Source organism: Lissotriton vulgaris, chromosome 6, assembly GCF_964263255.1.
Source record: "Lissotriton vulgaris chromosome 6, aLisVul1.2, whole genome shotgun sequence".
Lineage (NCBI taxonomy): Eukaryota > Metazoa > Chordata > Amphibia > Caudata > Salamandridae > Lissotriton > Lissotriton vulgaris.
The window spans coordinates 1,549,129,848-1,549,151,199 of record NC_141694.1 but is presented as its reverse complement, the minus strand read 5'-3'; the positions used below and the strand labels follow the sequence as shown (position 1 = coordinate 1,549,151,199).

At 47.4% G+C, this 21,352-nt stretch overlaps 1 protein-coding gene across 1 annotated transcript in view; it reads right to left on the bottom strand.

Moving 5' to 3' along the window:
* Window positions 1-21,352, bottom strand: part of LOC147709124 (uncharacterized) — a 3,078,084-nt gene that overhangs the window by 719,064 nt on the left and 2,337,668 nt on the right. The window lies entirely within an intron of this gene.

Here is a 21,352-nt window from a genome sequence, read left to right as displayed (position 1 = left end):
TGGTTTGATATTTCCTTATTACATTATCGATTAAATTTGAGGTCCGGCTGGACTTCCTGTTCATTATAGCGCAGATTGTGGCCTATAATTACTTAACATTGTACCTCCCTTCTGTCAAGGACCGCTGTTGCTCATTTATACTAATACCCTTGGTCCTTGCTTACCGAGTGGGTTCCCTTGTTCTTTTCAATAGTAATTTTACTCTGATGGCAGCTGGCGTGCTGCTCTGCAAACTCCTCGACCCGCAAGGATTCTGTGGCATCTCCAATCAAAAGAGGGGGGAGAAAGTGGATTACACCGGTCTCTGTGGCCACAAGTGACTGGCAAGTAGATAAAGAGTGCGCGGTAATCTGGGCAGTTATGAAACGATAATCAGTGTTATTAGATGTGGCGGCCGCGAGCCCCTGACGCGACGCAGGAAGACGCAAATGTATAAAATGCGCCGGTGCCATTTAACCAAGTCTATGGCCCTCCCTGTCTACGAGTGCTTCTGGTTAAAGCGAAAGTTCAAAAGCAGAAAAAAACGGACCCAGACAACTTTCCTTTGCGACTGTATGCTCTAGAAAAATAATAAGCGTCCGTGAGCGTGCACATCCCGAAACCGGAAGTTCGGGAGCGCCACGCCTGTCGTTGGGCGGGACTTTCCAGTGGTGACGCGGGGCTGCAGAAGGCAGGAGTGGCGCCGATGCAGTGAGTGGGGCTTAGTTGTACTGGGGGCGGATGTGGTGTGTGTCTCTGTATGTGTGCGCTCGTGTGTGTGTGTGCGTGCACGCATGTGTGCGCTCGTGTGTGTGTGTGTGCGCATGCGTGCGCGTGTTTGTGTGTGTGCATGTGCATGAGGCTTGCAAGGGAGACAGGAGATGGACACAGCAAGCGCGCAACCTGATCCGATTCCGGCATGCTGCGCGTGCCCATCTCCTGTCTCCTTGGAAGCAGACTCGCCGACTATAGGTCTCGCTGTGACATCGCTTCGCATAGCGTCGCAGGTGTGAAACCTAAAAAGAGACTGAGTTGAGATGGGGTGTAGTGAGTCAGCGGTGCAGTGCTCAGGCACAGCGTGGGTCGGATATGTGCACCCACATGCTCAGACCTGGCGTGCTATGGGCGTGCTAAATAAATGGGGCGTGGAATCACGGGGCCAGTCGTGACCCAACCAAAGTACTGTGTGGTTCATTTCTGTGGCACAACAATATTTTAGGCCTTCAGCGCTGCGCAGTTCATAACGTAACAACGCCCAGTGCGACAATAACCTTTGGCGCACCCACGTCCCATGACCGCCTCCTCGATTCTCTCACTACCACCTGTAAAAGTGCCCCTCATCCCTCCTATTATAAGATATTGCTAAGCACAGTGCCCCCCTGAGGTCACTGTGCCCCCCCCCCAGGTTAGCGCCTAGTGCGGCCGCACCAGTCGCACTGCCCTAAAGCTGGTCCTGATGGAGAACATTTGTCATTCATACATATTTCGATGTTTTATTGTTTCTCATGTAATGGAAGGTTTACACAAAGAGTAGTCGTTCTTGATGGCATGCTTATTTCGTGAAAATCTCTAGGCTCACCCATTCCAGGAATGCTGATTGGAGACAGTTTAGTGCCGTTTCCGTTAACAAATCAGTGTCAGGAGCGCAGACCAAGTGACTCTAAAATTAATGGAACCAAATCCCTAACGCCGGTTATATGTACCAATGTATATGTATGTTATATGTACCAATCACCACTAAAGGATAGCAAGTGAGAAAATCCTGTGTCTCTCTCGAACTTTACAGAGATGACAAGTATATGCAGGGGTCAGCACATCTTTTCCATTGATGTAGTGGCTAGAGAATATGCTAGGGGACCTCCAGAAGAAATATATACTGAAGTCAGAATATGTGGCCAACACAAAGCTATGTGGCAGCCACGTTTTGCTAGAAGTGAAAACCGTATAACATGATCAACGGTTGCACGAGTGTTTCAACCTTGTAGGCTACAGTGACACTGATGCAAACTCACAGTCAGCTTAATTCTCAAGGTGTACCTTGATCGCAATACTTTAAGAAAAGATTCTGTTACTCAGCGCGTGGAATGAATTCAGTGCATACATCCATGGTGGAGTCAAACTTGAAATATTAATACTCAGCAGGCCCTTTAAAGTGGCTAACTAGGCATTTATGGAGACAAATATGTACTTTAATTTTCTTATTAGGCTCACTTCCTGTGTCAGTAGATTAATATGACCGCATCAAGAAGGAAAGGAATTAAATGAGATGTTTGTACATCTTTCGATCCAGCTCAATTGCTTACTTTTCGTCTTGCACCATGTGAAGTTGTTTTGCTTTCGACTTGTTAAATTCCTGTGTGCTTTTTACTCTCCGAAATGTTTTAAGGAGTAGGCCTCCCTCTTCAGCGGAGTCTTTTGGAAGACATTTCTGAGTCTGAAGCCACAACTAATGTCACTGCCGTCCTTGCCCTCCTTCCCTTGTGCAGTGGTTGTGCTTAACAATGTGGGCGTTGAGCAGCCCTCATGCATCTCAAAACTGGGTCTGCTGGAGCGGTTATTTTGTTCCATGGCCACACATCTTTCTCCAGCAAGTCTGGTTACAAGTGAAGATCCTCAGACAATTCATTCCTGCATTATCCTATCATTTATGATGTCCTGCACAGATGGTGTCAGCTGCCCTGGCTGCACCTATACACATTTTTGTCAGCTGCTGGGGCAAAGTGTATGCTGGCTGCACTGTGGTGTTAGCTCCGATGGTGGATCATGGTGGTATAACAGTGAAAGTTGATGGGGGGCGTGGCTTGCGCGCCATCTGCAGAGGACGTCTTTCCCGTGAGCTCCGCTACGGACTGATCCGCGGATGCCGTGAGGACTCTTCCTGCCATTTTTCGGACAGCTTTTTTGGTATACAACAGTGTCGGAAGGTGGATAGTCTACAATGGAGCGCTTGTGCAGCCTCTACGAGCGGCATTTCACCGAATATTTACAACGGTAACTTTTCTCTGTCCTCTCATCACGGACGGCCGCCATTTTGTTTGCCGACTGCGTGAATGTCTCTCTTCGTCGCTTCTTCAATCCCCATTTCTTCGCTCCAGCATTAGCTTGTTTTGGATATAATAGTATGGTGCTGCTCTCTTTACTGACTGCTCAGAGTTCCTTTCTACTTTGTGCGCTTTACCTACTTAAGCCTACTGCGAACCTGCTCCTCTGAGGAAAAACGGCCGCCATTTTGAGTCTCCTGACTGCGATGTTTTCTACTTCTAAATGAGGGCTTTGTGGTGATTGCCTCACCGTCTTTTCGTGACACTCGCTCTCCTGGTTTCCCATAATCATCTGCCTCCTGCATTTTGACATTACTGTGCCTATACTTGCCACTACAAGCCATACTGTGTTCCGGCTTTTACTCTGTATTTTCCTCCGGTCCGACACCTTATAACAGCGCTGTGTTATACCACCTTGTCCATGTACTGGTCTTGGATGATGCCTCTCCTACGGTGCTGTGTGGCTTTTTGTTGACTTCGCACTGAAGTATAGTGCGTTTGCTTGGCGGTTTCTTTTTTCTTCGCCTTATATTTGCCACACATTGTGTGCCCCTATTATCATAGTACATCTCTGAACCAGTTCCAACATTACAATTTTTCTGGACTCTGCTTTTCACGGTGGTACATCTCTACTTCCTATCTGCTTCTGGAGTCCCGTACCATGGCGAATGTCTCTACCTCGCCGAAGATGTCGCAGACCGGAACCAAACCTAAAAGACCTAAAAATGACCCGCCCTCCCACATTAACTCTTCGACTAATCCAGTACTGGACTCCATCCTCGAAGAGGTGCGTGGTCTTCAACCTTGTCTGCTACTAATGCTAAACTTCAACAGATTGAGGAGCGCTGGGTGGTTATGGAAAATAAAGTTTTGAATTTAGAACAGGGCGTGAGCGATGTCCAAGACCTCTCAACTAAGATTCCACTATTGGAACAAGAGATCCACAAGCTCAAGCTTCACACCGAGGATTTGGAAAATCGCAATAGACGAAATAATCTATGTGTTTATGGTGTTCCGGAAAATTTGGAGGGGGCTGACATGGTCTCCTTTATTCGGAAATTTCTCCAGGAACTTTTGGAACTCCAACCATCGTCACATCCTCTCAACATCCAACGAGCGCACCGTCTTGGCCGCATCAATTCCAATGCCTCCAAACCACGTGGCATCATCATGCTGTTCTTGGAGTTCACAGAGTTAATGGCTGTCTTGAAGGCTGCCAGGGCCAAACGTCGTCTCCAGTGGTCTGGTCATAACATTTTCATTTCACAGGATCTTTCATCTGCTACAAATGCTCGGCGTAAAGAATTCCTGAACCTCCGTCCCATGATGCGACAGCTGAACATTCAGTATGGAATCCTACATCCCTGCTTCTGCAAGATCACACATAATGGTCGCACCAGATCCACAGAAACTTCGCGATTATCTGCTAAGTGTCTCTCCTTCTACTATGGACACTGCTAGCTAATGCTTTTATGTATTTCTTTGTTCTCCCTTTCTATTGCCATTATTCTATTCTATCTGACCTCTCTTAATTTATCTTCCTTATCTATTTTTGTCAGCTACTTCCCTCACATCCTTGTGTTTTTCCTTTTACTATCGTCCGTCTCCTGAGTGCTCGTGGGTCGTGTCCTCTCTGTGGTGTACCCTCGCCTCATATGTTTTGGTTGCTCTCTTTTTCTCAGATCAAGCCTTCGTGCCTTGATCTGTTCCCTTTTTTTCTTTCTGTCTTTACCTATCTTTCTTACCTTTCTCTCTTCGCTATCTTTTTCCTAAGTGGTCTCTACTTTTTTCTCTATTCGTCCAATTGTTGCTTCCTCGTTTTTTGACTCTTGTTGGTTTTGCTATCGTGAGCATCCTACGGATCCACTGTTTAACTGATATTTTTTGTCTTCCCTTTTTGTAGTGCTCTCCTTGCCATGTGTCGCTTCCATTTGTCGCCCATCCTCCCCTCCTCCCAACATGTGTAATTTTGTTTCTTGGAATGTGCGAGGTCTTGGTCATCCTGTCAAGCGTCAAAAGGTATTGTCACACTTAACCAAATTTCATTCACAGGTTGTTTTCCTTCAAGAAACGCATTGCTCAGACGTTGAATCACTTAAGCTTAAGAAACATTGGGTGGGTCAGGTTGTGTTTTCTCCTGCTGTTCACAAAAAAGGAGGGGTTGCTATATTGTTCCATAAAGCTTTAAATGTTCAAATTATTTCCTCTCAAAATGATAGTGAAGGACGTTGGGCAATGGCAAAGGTTGTTATACACAACAAGACGATGGTTTTATTGAATATTTATGGCCCTGTTCGCCCAGACCCAAAATTTTGGAAAGATATCAAAGTGCTCATTGCATCCATAGATTGCCCTGATTTTATAGTAGCTGGTGATTTTAACCAATGGTTAGACCCTTTTTCAGACCGATTGTCCTCTAGTAAATTTCAGCCTGACAAATCTCATAAGAGTTTTCAATCTGCCATTGCCTCGCGTCCTTTATATGATTCCTGGAAAATGTGTAACCCTGATTTATTGGAATATACTTTTTTTTCTAATGTTCATCACACACGTTCGAGAATTGATTATATTATGATTAGTAAGTCTCTTCTCCCCTCCATTCAAAAATCTGTAATTGGTTCTATTTTTATCTCCGATCATGCTCCTGTATACACTACCCTAGATCTTTCCCTTAGCCCCTCTCAATTTAGTCGTTGGAAATTTAATTCTTTTCTTTTATCTGATACCACTTTCATGAAAAAATGTACAGAGTGTTTCAATGAATACTTTTCCTTTAATAAGCCCTCTGACACCTCAATTCCCATCACCTGGGATGCTTTTTAAGCCTCTTTTCGAGCTTTTACGATTTCATATGTTTCCACAAAAAAGAAGCTCAATAGACAAAAGTATGAAGATCAGCTTAAACAGATTAAAAACCTTGAACACATATATTTTACTTCTAAATCCTCCTCTGCCCTTCAGGACTTGATTCTTGCCAAAACAGACCTTAACAAAATTATCACTAATGAAGCTTGTCACACCCTCCTTAAAATAAAATCTAAATTTCATGGTGGCCAGAACAAAGCAGGGAAAATGCTGGCCAATTATTTGAAAATAAAATCAGAACGCAAAGCTGTTGGTCCAATCTTTAATGATTCTCTTAATAAACTGAATACCTCCGATGAAGACATTGCTGAAGTATTTCACAACTATTACCAAGCCCTATACTCAGATGATACACACCCCTCGGATGCAAACTTAACAACATTTTTTGAAGGTCTCCCTTCCCCTCCTTCCCTCCCAATGGACTTCTCTCACTTGGAATGTGAAATTACTCTCCAGGAAATTACTACAGCCATCCACTCTCTCAAAAAATCAAAAGCCCCTGGCCCTGATGGTCTGCCTATCGAGTTTTATTCCTCCTTCCATTCCTTTTTTGCCCCTAAACTCCTTCAGTTATTTATTTTTTTTATTTCAGAGGCTAAGGCCTCTGGGTCCTTTTTGGATGCTCTCATTGTAATTATCCCCAAACCTGACAAGGATCACTCACAATGCAAAAATTACCGCCCCATATCTTTAATTAATTATGATTGTAAGATTTTTGCTAAAATCCTTGCCTCTCGTCTTGATTCCATTATCCCTCGCTTAATCAAAACAGACCAGGTGGGTTTTGTTAAGGGCAGACTTGCTGCTGATAATGCTCGTCTCTTTTCCAATGTCCTTGCTCATAGTAAAAATGTCAAATCCCCCTTGGCAGCCCTTTCCCTGGATGCTGAGAAAGCTTTCGACCGTATTAATTGGCAATTTATGTTCCGTACCCTCCATTGGTTTGGTTTTGGCCCGAAATTTATATCCTTGGTTAAGCTCCTTTACTCATCCCCCCGTGCCAGTATTTTTGTTAATAACCAATTTTCCACATTCTTTTCATTGACCAGAGGCACAAGACAAGGTTGTGACCTTTCCCCTTTATTATTTATTTTATGTCTTGAGCCCTTTCTAGAGCGCATTCGTTCCAACCCTGATATTACTGGTATAAAATTTTCCTCTGTTGAAACTAAATTATCTGCGTATGCTGATGATGTCCTTATTTACATGTCTAATCCGGAATCCTCCCTTCCACCTTTTTTCAATGAAGTTCAGTTGTATTCCTCCATATCAGGTTATAAGCTTAATTTATCCAAAACGGAAGTCCTACCCCTTAACTCACTTTGTTTTCAATACATGTTTAATAATACTGATTTTGCATGGTGCCCAACTAAAATTAAGTACCTTGGTATATGGTTTTCTTCTTCTCTGAGGGACACCCTTAAATTGACCTTTGATTCCCTAATTAGCAAAATCCAATCTCTTATTCAAATTTGGTCCCCCTTATTTCTGTCCTAGTGGGGCAGATTGGACACCATCAAAATGATGATCACCCCACATGTTTTATACACAGTTTCTATGCTCCCTTTCAAAATTCCTGTAGGAGAGTAGGGTCTGCAATCCTATGATCACCCAGATTTTTTGCTTTTGTTTCACTGGTTTACGACTTTCTCTGGCTGTGGGCCTGCCAATCAGACCCACAGCCTGGCTGTTCTCTTTCTAAATTACGATATGTACCCTAGGTGCATTTACCAATTGGTACTGGGCCACCTTACAAGACCCTGTAACTCAGGGCATAGGTGTACCCAGGGCCGCCAGGGGCTGCAGCATGTATTATGCCACCCCTGGCTGGCCTCCTAAATTTGACACAACTGGCTGCATGACAGCTGGGGCGAAGTCGTGTAATCACCCTTTGCTTTAGATATAGTAGCTCTATATCTAACCATACAATGGACACCCGAGTCCCTATCAGTCACTCCTATGGCAGGCCTTGACAATCCTGAAGGCAGAGTGCATGGGCTCGCGTGAACTGTGTTCTGGCCCGAGCCGAGCCGGTTGCAGCTTGCGGAGAAAAGACCCAATGGCTGTTCCATGGTAACGCGTGCCACATCGGTAACTTCGGTGTCGCGTTATCAAGACATGTCGAGTAAGGTGTCATACGAATCGGGATGTTGCCCTCTCCCCAACTCTGGCGACGAGGTTAGCATTCCGCCCTTCTAGAGGGACACGACATGTACGTAACTGTGAACCCCGGTTAACGTTAACGAAAGCCTCAGCTCCACAAAATGGATGCTGCCACCACAGACACGAGTCTGACCTCCTGCTGCTGGGAGTCCTTCCAGCGAGGAGCGCTTGGACAAAGGGTTTCCTGTCGAGGGCGGTGTTCGCACCGTCCCAGACAGGGTTTGTGTATTCTGGGTAGGTAGGGCTTTTGCGAGAAGGTGACTGCGGAGTGGCACCCCGGTGCTCACTACGCATCTGCCGGTTAGAACCAGTTCCAGGGGCGACAGCCCTGGCCTGGGGAAAGTCCGGCAGGGGAGAGGGGTGTAACTACCCCCCTTCCTGGTCCCACCCTTAGGGCAGGACCTAGTCATGTACCCGCCCCTTTCTTTAGGATAAAGGCCGGAGCGGGGACCCTTCCAAATTAGATCATCTTTGAATCAAGAATACTTTCTACGAAAGGACTTCAAGACTCTTCTCAAGATTTCTCCCTTGTGGCTAAGGAGTAGTCACCCTGCATCAGCGGGCACCATCTAAGAACTCTGCGGTTTGCTGTAAGTCCTTCCTCAAGGAATCCGACGGCCCAGCTCGACGAGAACCGGCTTCCCTGGCACCTCTGACCTCTACCCCCGTCATCAGCTCAGCTGTGACCTGTGGGTGCGACGAGACCTCGAGGGACCGGCCATCATCAGAACCTGCACGCTCTTAAAAACCAGCACGACCATCGAGGTAACTCTCTGGTGAGTGCTCTGGGGTCCGAGAAGCCCCGACCCTGAGCCGCTCCAGCTCCGAAGTGCAGTCCCCCAGCATCTCCACGATCTGCGTGGGGCCCTTCTGCTCGCTGCTCAACACGTTGCCTGGTCACTAGCCGCTGGCTTGTGTCCTTCTGTGACGACATCCGAGAATCATCACTGCCGGTCTGGTTGCTCCAGACTGGCCCTTGCTTCCATCTTTTCGAGAAGCACCCTGGACCCTCCTGGTCCACTCAAGACGCCGACAGCGACATCCGTCGTGGGACAGCTCGCACCTCCACCGTGGTCGCCGACAACGCCTCCTGGTCCGTGAGACTGCAGAGCCTAGCGTCGCCCACTCACCTGGTCGAGGTGACGGCCAACTAGGTGCCTTCCTGGTACCCTCTGACTACTGGCTAGTAGTACGAACTTGGTCCCCTCTGCTTTCAGGTTTCTTCAATCTCCGATCCAGGCTTGGATCTCTACGAACTATTCAGCACTGGTCGCCGGCCAGCAACTCCTTTTCTTCCGGCTCCTGGCTCGTCAGCGAAGACCCCGACGCCTGTAAGACTTGTGCAGCCGCAGCCCTCGTGGCTAGGTAACTCGGCATTTCAGTGCCTGCATAGCCTCCTTACTCTAGGGTCCCGAGCCCCTCGCTTCCGACTTGCCTTAAACCTTTCCGTGTCCTCGGACACTTGTTTTAACTGTGCACTTAAAGTATTTGCTAAAGAGATTTGGTTTGTGCTAAGTACCCTGTCCTCATAAAGAGTACAGGGCTGTTGTGATTCTTAATAAATATACTGTTTATTTTCATAACACTTGTGTGGTGTCCTTTCACTGGGTGTTCAAGGGGTACATGTGTGGTAAACAGCTGGCTTAACGCGCCCTCTCGAGTCTTTAGCCTTAGACTGCTCGTATCCACGCTACTAGGATAGCTGGTCTATAGGTTGACTTACAACCAAACACCATAAGGGTCGTTGGAACGATACATAGCGGTCGCTAGAATAGCGAACGTTGCATATCGGGCCAACTTCTCACATTGGTGAGCAGCGGTTGGGATTTGAGCTTGCTGTTGTTTTACCACACGTATCCTAAGAATATCTTGTTGAAAGATCGCGCAAGTACTGTTAGTACATATAACTAAAGCTTAGAATACTCTGAGTTCTACTGAACCAGCTGTTGTAGCTCCTCAAGGCTTAGCACACCTTGGCTACAACTCTTAGCAAGGGATCAGTAGGAAAACACATAGTGTAGGTAGGTGCATCACTTACACCACACTAGAAACAGTATGTCGGGCCAAGGAGGAAACTCTGAGTCTCCCCTTGTGTCAGTTGACCCTCCACAGGTCATCCCTTCAGGATATACTGTGCTGAGCTTCAAGGAGTTAAGACGACTGTGTCACTCCCGGAAGATTCAGCAGGGGTCTAACCCCACAACGTCCTTTCTGATTGGTCTCTTGGAGACTTATGATGCCAGGAGAGCTGAGAAACTTCGTAGCTCTTCTAATCCAGAAGGAGACATGCCTCCCCTCGAGGGAACCCGAGATGATCCTGACCTCATCCACCTCGTAACTGAGAACGAAGAGGGAGAGGAGGACGAGGATGAGGATCTCTCTGGGGACGAGGCAGATAAGGGACAGGTAGAAGTCGTCAGACTAACACGGTCCAACTTAAGCAGGCACGATAGTGGTACTGGGGAAACCCCGGCGCTGCTGTCGGTTCCGCTTAACCTGGGGAATGGACGAGCCCGATCTCTGTCAAGAGACTCTGGCAGATCCCTTCATACCAACGGCTCTCACAACTCTTCTCAAAGGGGGATGACGTCCCCTCAGAGGAGAGTGTACGAAGCGAAGGAAAGGGCAGCTAATCTAAGGATCGAAAGGGAAGAACTTGCCCTGGCCAAGGAAAAGCTTGCTTTCGCTAGAGAGCAACAGTTAAGTGGGGCAATCCCCACTGGTGGCAGCAATGTACCTAGTAATAGGGAAAAGAGTTTCGATACGAAACACCTTGGGAAGATAGTGCCCCCCTTTAAACAAGGGGACGACATCCACAAATGGATTACTGCTTTGGAGAGGGCCTGCACTGTGCAAGGCGTTCCCCAGAGTCAGTGGGCAGCTATCTTGTGGCTCTCCTTTGAAGGAAAAGGAAGAGACAAGCTCCTCACCACAAGGGTAGAGGACGCTAATAATTACCACGTCTTGAAGAATACACTCGTTGAAGGGTTCGGCCTAACCACTGAGCAGTACAGGGTGCTGTTCAGGGATACCCAGAAAACGCAGGCTCAAGACTGGTCTGATTTTGTCGATTGTGCCACTAAGGCTTTTGAGGGCTGGTTGCTGGGCAGTAAGGTTACTGATTACGCAGGATTGTATAATTTGATGATGAGAGAACAAATTTTAAACAATTGTCAGAACCAGTTGTTGCATCAGCATCTTGTCGACTCGGATCTGACCTCTCCCCAAGAATTGGGAAAGAAGGCAGACAGATGGGTTCGTACGAGAGTTAAACAGAACCAGGGCCAGAATCAAGGTGGTCAGAAGAAAGCAGACCAGAAGGGTAAAGATTCTAAAGGGGAACAAAATGACCAGAAGTCTTCGACAGGTCCCCAACAACCCAAAGAGGGTGGGGGTCAGGCTCCCCAAAAGAAGAAAGAAGGCCAATCCAAAAGATGGTGCCAGTACTGTAAAAGTAAATCTCACTGGTTTAGTGAGTGCACCAAGAAAGGAGGAGGGCAGACTCCTGCCACTGCAGCCCCTAAGGCACCTGTGCCCCCTAGTACAGTCAGCAGTGGTAGTGCGCCTCCCAAGGGTTTAGTAGGGTTAACCCTGGGTTCTGAGGGGCGTGACAACTTAGTTGGCACACTCACTCAGGCTGTCCTTGTCAGTACAGGGGACGCGGACGTGTCCCCTGACATAAGTCCCAATACTTTGGGCAAATACCGACAGACGCCTTTCATAAATGGAAAGATGGCTCAGGCCTATAGGGACACTTGTGCCAGCGTCACCATGGTGACGCCTAACTTTGTGGACCCTGGACAGATCATGCCAGGTACAGAATTCCTGGTGACCAATGCAAGCAATGTCACTACCAATCACAGTATGGCAATTGTAGCTTTCTCCTGGGGAGGGGTAACTGGCCAAAAGAAGGTTGTAGTTAGTCCAGACCTCCCAGTGGATTGTTTGTTGGGCAATGATTTGGAGTCGTCACAATGGTCAGAAGTGGAGCACCGGACTCACATGGAAATGTTAGGTTTGCCAGCACATGTGTTCGCTGTGACTAGGTCACAGGTCAGGAAATGCCCCACTGAACAGGTGCTGGATCCTGGAACAACGGACCAGACACCTCCCAAGAAAAAGAGCAGTAGGGTTAAGGCTGCGCCTTCCCCCTTGCCCCAGGTCGAGGATCAAGTCTCAGAGGAGGCTGACCTACAGGAATTGAGGGAAACTGAGCCTAGGGAGTTCGAACTTGATCAAGTTGAATTCTTGGGCTCAGGGGGACCCTCAAGGGAAGACCTGGGGAAGGACCAGTTAGACTGCCCTTCTCTTGAACCCCTCAGACAGCAGGCTGCTGCTGAGGCTGCTGGGAACGCCACAGGTACCCACAAGGTATACTGGGAAGATGGACTCCTGTACACTGAGTCAAGAGACCCCAAGCCTGGCATGACCAGGAGGCTGGTCGTCCCCTTGTCTCAGCGTGGTTTCCTACTTACCTTGGCCCACGAGATTCCCTTAGCAGGTCACTTAGGCCAGACGAAAACGTGGGACAGGCTTGTCTCGCACTTTCACTGGCCTCACATGAATGAGGATACCAAGGAGTTTTGCCGCTCCTGTGTCACTTGCCAAGCCAGTGGTAAGTCAGGTGGCACGACAAAGGCCCCCCTTATACCAATGCCTGTGGTGGGGGTGCCCTTTGAACGGGTGGGGATCGACATCGTCGGTCCCATGGAACCACCAACAGCATCAGGGCACAAGTTTATACTGGTGGTAGTGGATCATGCCACCAGGTACCCTGAAGCTATTCCCCTTAGGACCACTACAGCACCTGTTGTGGCAAGAGCCCTGGTTGGAGTATTCTCCAGAGTGGGCTTCCCTAAGGAGGTCGTCTCCGACAGAGGTGCAAACTTTATGTCGAGCTACTTAACTGCTATGTGGAAGGAATGTGGTGTCAACTACAAGTTCACTACACCCTATCATCCACAATGCAATGGGCTTGTTGAGAGATTCAACCGGACCCTAAAAGGGATGATTCATGGACTACCGGAAAAGCTTCGGCGTAGATGGGACGTCCTGATCCCCTGCCTCTTGTTCGCCTACAGAGAAGTCCCACAGAAGGGGGTTGGCTACAGCCCTTTTGAGCTTTTGTACGGGCATCCTGTAAGGGGACCCCTGTGTTTGGTGAAGGAAGGATGGGAGAGACCTCTCAAAAAGCCGGCAACCAACATAGTGGACTATGTGCTCGGCCTCCGCTCGCGGATGGCTGAATACATGGAGAAGGCATCCGAAAACCTTAAGGCCAGCCAAGAACTCCAAAAAGCTTGGCATGACCAAAAGGCTGTCTTGACTGTTTACCAGCCCGGACAGAAGGTGTGGGTGTTGGAGCCAGTGGCCCCAGCAGCACTCAAGGACAAATGGTCCGGGCCCCACACCATCCTGGAGAAGAAGGGAGAGGTCACCTACCTGGTCGACCTGGGAACTCCCCGGAGCCCCCACAGGGTGCTTCATGTCAACAGGCTAAAAGCATATGTCGACAGGAAGGACATGAGTTTGCTCATGGCCCTAGATGAGGGACAGGAAGAGGAGAGTGACCCTCTCCCCGACCTGCTCACTCAGAATCCTGACGATGGCTCGGTAGATGGTGTTGTCTTTTGTGGCAGCCTCTCCGAACATCAACAGAGCGACTGTAAACAGGTTCTTCAGTCGTTCCGACATCTGTTTTCTCTGACACCCAGTCAGACCGATTGGTGCACCCATGAGGTCGACACTGGTGACAGCTTGCCCGTAAAGAGTAAGATCTACAGGCAGCCTGATCACGTTAGAGACTGCATCAAAAGTGAAGTGCAGAAAATGTTGGAGCTGGGAGTCATTGAACCCTCGGATAGCCCTTGGGCTAGTCCCGTAGTTCTAGTGCCGAAACCTCACACCCAGGGTGGTAAGAGAGAGATGAGGTTCTGCGTAGACTACAGGGGTCTCAATGCAGTCACTAAGACTGACGCCCACCCAATACCAAGGGCAGACGAGCTTATTGATAGGCTGGCTTCGGCCAACTACTTAAGTACGTTTGACCTGACAGCTGGGTATTGGCAAATCAGGTTAGCTGAGGACGCCAAGCCTAAAACAGCATTTTCAACCCCTGGTGGGCATTATCAGTTCGTGGTGATGCCCTTTGGTCTGAAAAATGCACCTGCCACCTTCCAACGGTTGGTGAATCACGTCCTTACTGGGCTGGATGACTTCTGTGCGGCGTATCTTGACGATATTGCTGTCTTTAGCTCCACCTGGGAGGATCACCTGGTCCACCTGCGGAAGACATTGGAGGCGCTGCAAGCAGCAGGCCTCACTATCAAGGCCACCAAGTGCCAGATAGGGCAGACACAGGTTGTATACCTGGGCCACCTTGTAGGTGGAGGTCAGGTTCAGCCACTGGAGAGCAAGATACAGTCAATCAGGGACTGGGCTCCTCCAACCACCCAGACTCAGGTTCGAGCTTTCTTGGGCCTGACTGGTTACTATAGGAAGTTTGTCAGGAACTATGGTTCCATCGTGACACCATTAAATGAACTGACAAGTAAGAAAATGCCAAAAAAGGTTCAGTGGACAGCGAGCTGTCAAAAAGCATTCGATGACCTAAAGCAGGCCATGTGCACGGCGCCTATCCTCAAGAGTCCGGACTACTCCAAACCATTCATTGTCCAAACAGATGCTTCTGAGTTGGGTGTGGGAGCTGTTCTTTCTCAACTGAATTTTGATGGTCAAGACCAGCCCATTGCTTTTATAAGCAGAAGGCTGACCCCTAGAGAGAAGAATTGGTCAGCTATTGAGAGGGAGGCCTTTGCTGTGGTTTGGGCCCTGAAGAAGCTGAGGCCATACTTGTTTGGCACTCACTTCAAGATTCAGACCGACCATAAGCCCCTCTTGTGGCTAAATCAGATGAAGGGTGAAAACCCCAAACTGCTTAGGTGGTCCATTTCCCTACAGGGGATGGACTTCACAGTGGAACATAGACCTGGTACTGATCATGGCAATGCCGATGGGCTCTCCAGATTTTTCCACTTAGAACAAGAAGACTCACCTGGTCAAGGTTAGCTAGTTGTTCCGACGTTTGGGGGGGGGTCATGTAGGAGAGTAGGGTCTGCAATCCTATGATCACCCAGATTTTTTGCTTTTGTTTCACTGGTTTACGACTTTCTCTGGCTGTGGGCCTGCCAATCAGACCCACAGCCTGGCTGTTCTCTTTCTAAATTACGATATGTACCCTAGGTGCATTTAACAATTGGTACTGGGCCACCTTACAAGACCCTGTAACTCAGGGCATAGGTGTACCCAGGGCCGCCAGGGGCTGCAGCATGTATTATGCCACCCCTGGCTGGCCTCCTAAATTTGACACAACTGGCTGCATGACAGCTGGGGCGAAGTCGTGTAATCACCCTTTGCTTTAGATATAGTAGCTCTATATCTAACCATACAATGGACACCCGAGTCCCTATCAGTCACTCCTATGGCAGGCCTTGACAATCCTGAAGGCAGAGTGCATGGGCTCGCGTGAACTGTGTTCTGGCCCGAGCCGAGCCGGTTGCAGCTTGCGGAGAAAAGACCCAATGGCTGTTCCATGGTAACGCGTGCCACATCGGTAACTTCGGTGTCGCGTTATCAAGACATGTCGAGTAAGGTGTCATACGAATCGGGATGTTGCCCTCTCCCCAACTCTGGCGACGAGGTTAGCATTCCGCCCTTCTAGAGGGACACGACATGTACGTAACTGTGAACCCCGGTTAACGTTAACGAAAGCCTCAGCTCCACAAAATGGATGCTGCCACCACAGACACGAGTCTGACCTCCTGCTGCTGGGAGTCCTTCCAGCGAGGAGCGCTTGGACAAAGGGTTTCCTGTCGAGGGCGGTGTTCGCACCGTCCCAGACAGGGTTTGTGTATTCTGGGTAGGTAGGGCTTTTGCGAGAAGGTGACTGTGGAGTGGCACCCCGGTGCTCACTACGCATCTGCCGGTTAGAACCAGTTCCAGGGGCGACAGCCCTGGCCTGGGGAAAGTCCGGCAGGGGAGAGGGGTGTAACTACCCCCCTTCCTGGTCCCACCCTTAGGGCAGGACCTAGTCATGTACCCGCCCCTTTCTTTAGGATAAAGGCCGGAGCGGGGACCCTTCCAAATTAGATCATCTTTGAATCAAGAATACTTTCTACGAAAGGACTTCAAGACTCTTCTCAAGATTTCTCCCTTGTGGCTAAGGAGTAGTCACCCTGCATCAGCGGGCACCATCTAAGAACTCTGCGGTTTGCTGTAAGTCCTTCCTCAAGGAATCAGACGGCCCAGCTCGACGAGAACCGGCTTCCCTGGCACCTCTGACCTCTACCCCCGTCATCAGCTCAGCTGTGACCTGTGGGTGCGACGAGACCTCGAGGGACCGGCCATCATCAGAACCTGCACGCTCTTAAAAACCAGCACGACCATCGAGGTAACTCTCTGGTGAGTGCTCTGGGGTCCGAGAAGCCCCGACCCTGAGCCGCTCCAGCTCCGAAGTGCAGTCCCCCAGCATCTCCACGATCTGCGTGGGGCCCTTCTGCTCGCTGCTCAACACGTTGCCTGGTCACTAGCCGCTGGCTTGTATCCTTCTGTGACGACATCCGAGAATCATCACTGCCGGTCTGGTTGCTCCAGACTGGCCCTTGCTTCCATCTTTTCGAGAAGCACCCCGGACCCTCCTGGTCCACTCAAGACGCCGACAGCGACATCCGTCGTGGGACAGCTCGCACCTCCACCGTGGTCGCCGACAACGCCTCCTGGTCCGTGAGACTGCAGAGCCTAGCGTCGCCCACTCACCTGGTCGAGGTGACGGCCAACTAGGTGCCTTCCTGGTACCCTCTGACTACTGGCTAGTAGTACGAACTTGGTCCCCTCTGCTTTCAGGTTTCTTCAATCTCCGATCCAGGCTTGGATCTCTACGAACTATTCAGCACTGGTCGCCGGCCAGCAACTCCTTTTCTTCCGGCTCCTGGCTCGTCAGCGAAGACCCCGACGCCTGTAAGACTTGTGCAGCCGCAGCCCTCGTGGCTAGGTAACTCGGCATTTCAGTGCCTGCATAGCCTCCTTACTCTAGGGTCCCGAGCCCCTCGCTTCCGACTTGCCTTAAACCTTTCCGTGTCCTCGGACACTTGTTTTAACTGTGCACTTAAAGTATTTGCTAAAGAGATTTGGTTTGTGCTAAGTACCCTGTCCTCATAAAGAGTACAGGGCTGTTGTGATTCTTAATAAATATACTGTTTATTTTCATAACACTTGTGTGGTGTCCTTTCACTGGGTGTTCAAGGGGTACATGTGTGGTAAACAGCTGGCTTAACGCGCCCTCTCGAGTCTTTAGCCTTAGACTGCTCGTATCCACGCTACTAGGATAGCTGGTCTATAGGTTGACTTACAACCAAACACCATAAGGGTCGTTGGAACGATACATAGCGGTCGCTAGAATAGCGAACGTTGCATATCGGGCCAACTTCTCACAATTCCCAAATCCTACTTTTCTCGTATTAATTCTGTATGTACAAAATTTCTGTGGAGTAATAAACATCCCCGCATTGGTTTACATGAGTTGATCCGACCTAAAAATGAATGTGGTGTTCGGTTCCCTGATTTTAGCTCCTACCACTCTGCCTTTTTGATCAAACAATCCTTCTCCTTGGCATATGACTTCATTGATACTCCTGTCCCTAAGTGGGTTCTTCTGGAACGCTCTCTTCTGAAAGATTTCTCCTTTCAGCATATTACCTTTATGTCAAATTGTACCTTTATATCCAAATATCCCATTTTTAAATATTCCCAATCTCTATTACAAAATGTTTTTTCCTCTAACCTCTCCCCCTTGCAATGTTTTTTATCCTCTGTGGTTTGGTATACCAAATTTCTTAGATATAAAGGTAAATTGTTCTATTTTAAACATTGGAAGGAAAAAGATATACTGTTTGTTCATCAATTTTTTCTTGATTCCTCCCTTATTTCTTTCCCAGTACTGCAAAACATGTTTAATTTACCCTCCTCATTTCTCTCTGAATATACTATTATAACATCTGCTATTCATTCTCACTTGTCTTCTCTACCTTCTTCTTCCGAATCTTTTTCTTCCTTCACTCCTGTCACTCCACTTTATCCTTTATTTTCTACTCAACTCCCTAAAGCTGCTCTTGTATATTCACTTTTACTGTCCAATACTTCTGTTCGCTCTAAATCTACAGTAGAGACTGCTTGGGAGACTGATCTTGATGTCTCCCTCGACACTGCAATGTGGGATCGTTTATGGTCTAGGATTTTTAAAGTCTCCATTGCTGCACGCATGACCCAATCCTTGCTCTTTATATATCATAGAGTTGTTATTACCCCGGTTACTATTCATAAATTTTCTCCTACCTCTTCTCCTTTATGTTGGTCTTGTTCCAAAGTTCCAGGTACTCTAAAACACCAACTATACGATTGTTCCCCTGTTTTATCTTTTTGGACTGATGTTTGGAATATTTGTATGAAAATGTTATCTCTTTCTTCCCCGTTATCTTTTTTACGCATATTTTTAGGTTCTTTATCTGATGATATTAATATTGCTACACCCTCTTCTGCTAAATTGTTAGACCTATTTATTGCTCTTGCACTTAAAGTTATTTTATCGTGTTGGAAAGACAATTCTAAAATCTCTATCCACACATGGTGGAACTACATTTGTGATGAACACAGAATTTCTATTGCTTCCTCCCCCTCTGTTCCTCTGAAAATTAGATCCGATCTGTTATGGCTTCCCTTCACTTCCTATCTTTCCTCTAATCCTTCTCCTTTACCACATGCTATTACTCCCACATGATCCCTCTGGCTACCCTCACTCTCTCTTCTCTTTCTCTTTTATTCTTTCCTTCTCTTTTGCTTTCTTCTTTCTTTCTTTTTCCTTCTTTCCTTTCTCTCTTTCTTTCTCCCCTTTTTCTTTTCCTTATATAAATTCCTCTGAACTGATGTCATTCAATATTATATTCATATGTACTTTTTTCTAACTTCTCATGACATGTCTTTTGTATTTCTTTTCAATGCTTAATAAAAATTTCTTAAACAAAAAAAACAGTGAAAGTTGATCTCTGGTGATCTTTTGTCCACGCAGTTCAAGATTCCACCCAATAAATCATGATCCTAATGCTACTGGTGTGACATGATGTTTCTGTCCTGCAGTTTGGAAGCTCTGTGTCAATCATAGTCTTCTATATGTTATGCAGGAGTCTGGCGAGGGAATTGATATCAAGCATGTGAACATTTGATTCCTTTTCACTTCCGAGTGTAAATCTATGCACTCTACGTCCTCACCTCCTGGGTTGTTGATGGGGCAACTCTCCCCTGGTCCATATTAGCTTTCAAAACTATGATGAAAAGTGGCGGTTGTAGCGTCTCTGTCACAGCTACATTTTCCATATTTGGTCTGTTTCATCGAAGCAGTCTTTAAGATGGCTGCTTTGGGACTGCTTGCTTTTGTCTCCATGAACTGGGATTATATGGCCTAGCCTAGCCACAAGATCTGGCTCTGGCAGTTTCCACTTTTTGTGAGACATATCCAGGTACTAGCCAATGAGCATGCCAAAGAATGGTTAAGCAAAAAGAAAAGTGATACGATGGGGGAGGGCGGAGGGAACAGAAATACAGAGGGAGGAACGCAGGGGACTCCGCAAAACCCTTATCTCAATGGAATGGAATGCTATACTTTTAGGTTTTGAAATAGGCGCCGAAACTGAACTGGGTTAGATGCCTGTAGTTGAGACCAGGGCCTTACTGTGTTATAGGCTAACTCTGGGAGTACTTCACCCCCCTCCATCCCCCCTCTCTCCCTCTCTCCTCCCCCTTGCCCCCCTCCCATTCCCCTCCTCCCTTCCGCCCTTCTTCCCCCCCCCCCCCCCCCCCCCCACCACCCTGTCTCTCCCTTCCCTTGGCCCCCCTACTGGCTCTCCTTATCACCACTCCACCCGCACAAGCCGGCACTGGACTCACATGGAAGAGTGCAGACGCCAATAATATAGAGACGGTTAATTCTGGCATGGGAGTAAGATGGCGGGAGGTATAATGAGTGTCACAGAATTGAGCAACGCGAACAAGGTACAACGTATCACATGTGGTCAACTTGAAAAGTGCTAGGGAAGTTGAGGGAGGGGGGATCTTGAGTTGCATGGGAGTTCTGTAAAATAAAAACTGCAATGTCATATATACTGTACGGAATTATGTACATACGGCTTGCAATGTGATAAGGATACTGCGTAACAGTCACTGTAATTGTTGATGTTATGTTGCAGTGTTAATAAAAATATTTTTTAAAAAAGCAAAAAGAAAAGATTGATTTGAATAATATAACATCTTCATAAGTAATGGAATTTCAAGACCGCCACTCAAACCCCTTTTGAAACGTATTTTTTAAAACCAACACAAAATTGTGCAGACAGTTTTTAACAGAATAGAATATTTAATGTAATTTACATTGAAAATATTACCTCCAGAAGTCTGTGTCTGAAAAATATCAACCCTGCTCCTCAATTAACTAACACTGTATTTGAGTAGCATTTGCTTTGAGAAGATCTCCCCCTATCCCACCCACCCCTACATAAAAGATAATTTGGAAATTATTTTGGGCTCTTTAAGAGGATAGTATAGGTTCACCCGGGGCGTCTAACTTACAAAATAGGCAAGGGCCTAATGCTGGGAAGAACGGTGGGTGCTGTGTGTTATGGTGGACCATCATTGCACACATTTCCAGCTTGGATTTCTAAGACACATATTTCCCAAGCCTCTCCAGGAAGCATGTGAGGCCCATAAATATGCAATCTCAGTGTCAGCATAACAGAAATCCCAGAACCGTTTACTCTGATGCACAATGTATAGTCTTGATGAAAGCAGGCACCTGTTTCCATGTCTGATCTACGCTCACCAGTATCAGGAGCAACATTAAAACTGCAAAAACGTTTACTAATATATTCTGCCACCACTTTTTCAATTACAAACATCACTTTGCTAATCCTTTAGCAACATATCTGTGTTTTGTGCTATGACAGACTTTGTAATGACCCCCCCCCTCCCAAAAAATGTAGGTTATCATAGATTGATCAAATTCATTCAGAGTTACTGACAGGCGGATGCAAAATGTATTTAAAATGGTGTAAAACCATGTATTAAGGCGTTTATCTGATGAAGGGTGTATCTAAACCATGCACTGTTATGTCTTAAAATTCTCTCCCATGGGATTTCGGTGAACTGATGTCCAAGGATGGAAAACACATTAAGAAGATTGACCAAGTGCATTAGATATACTG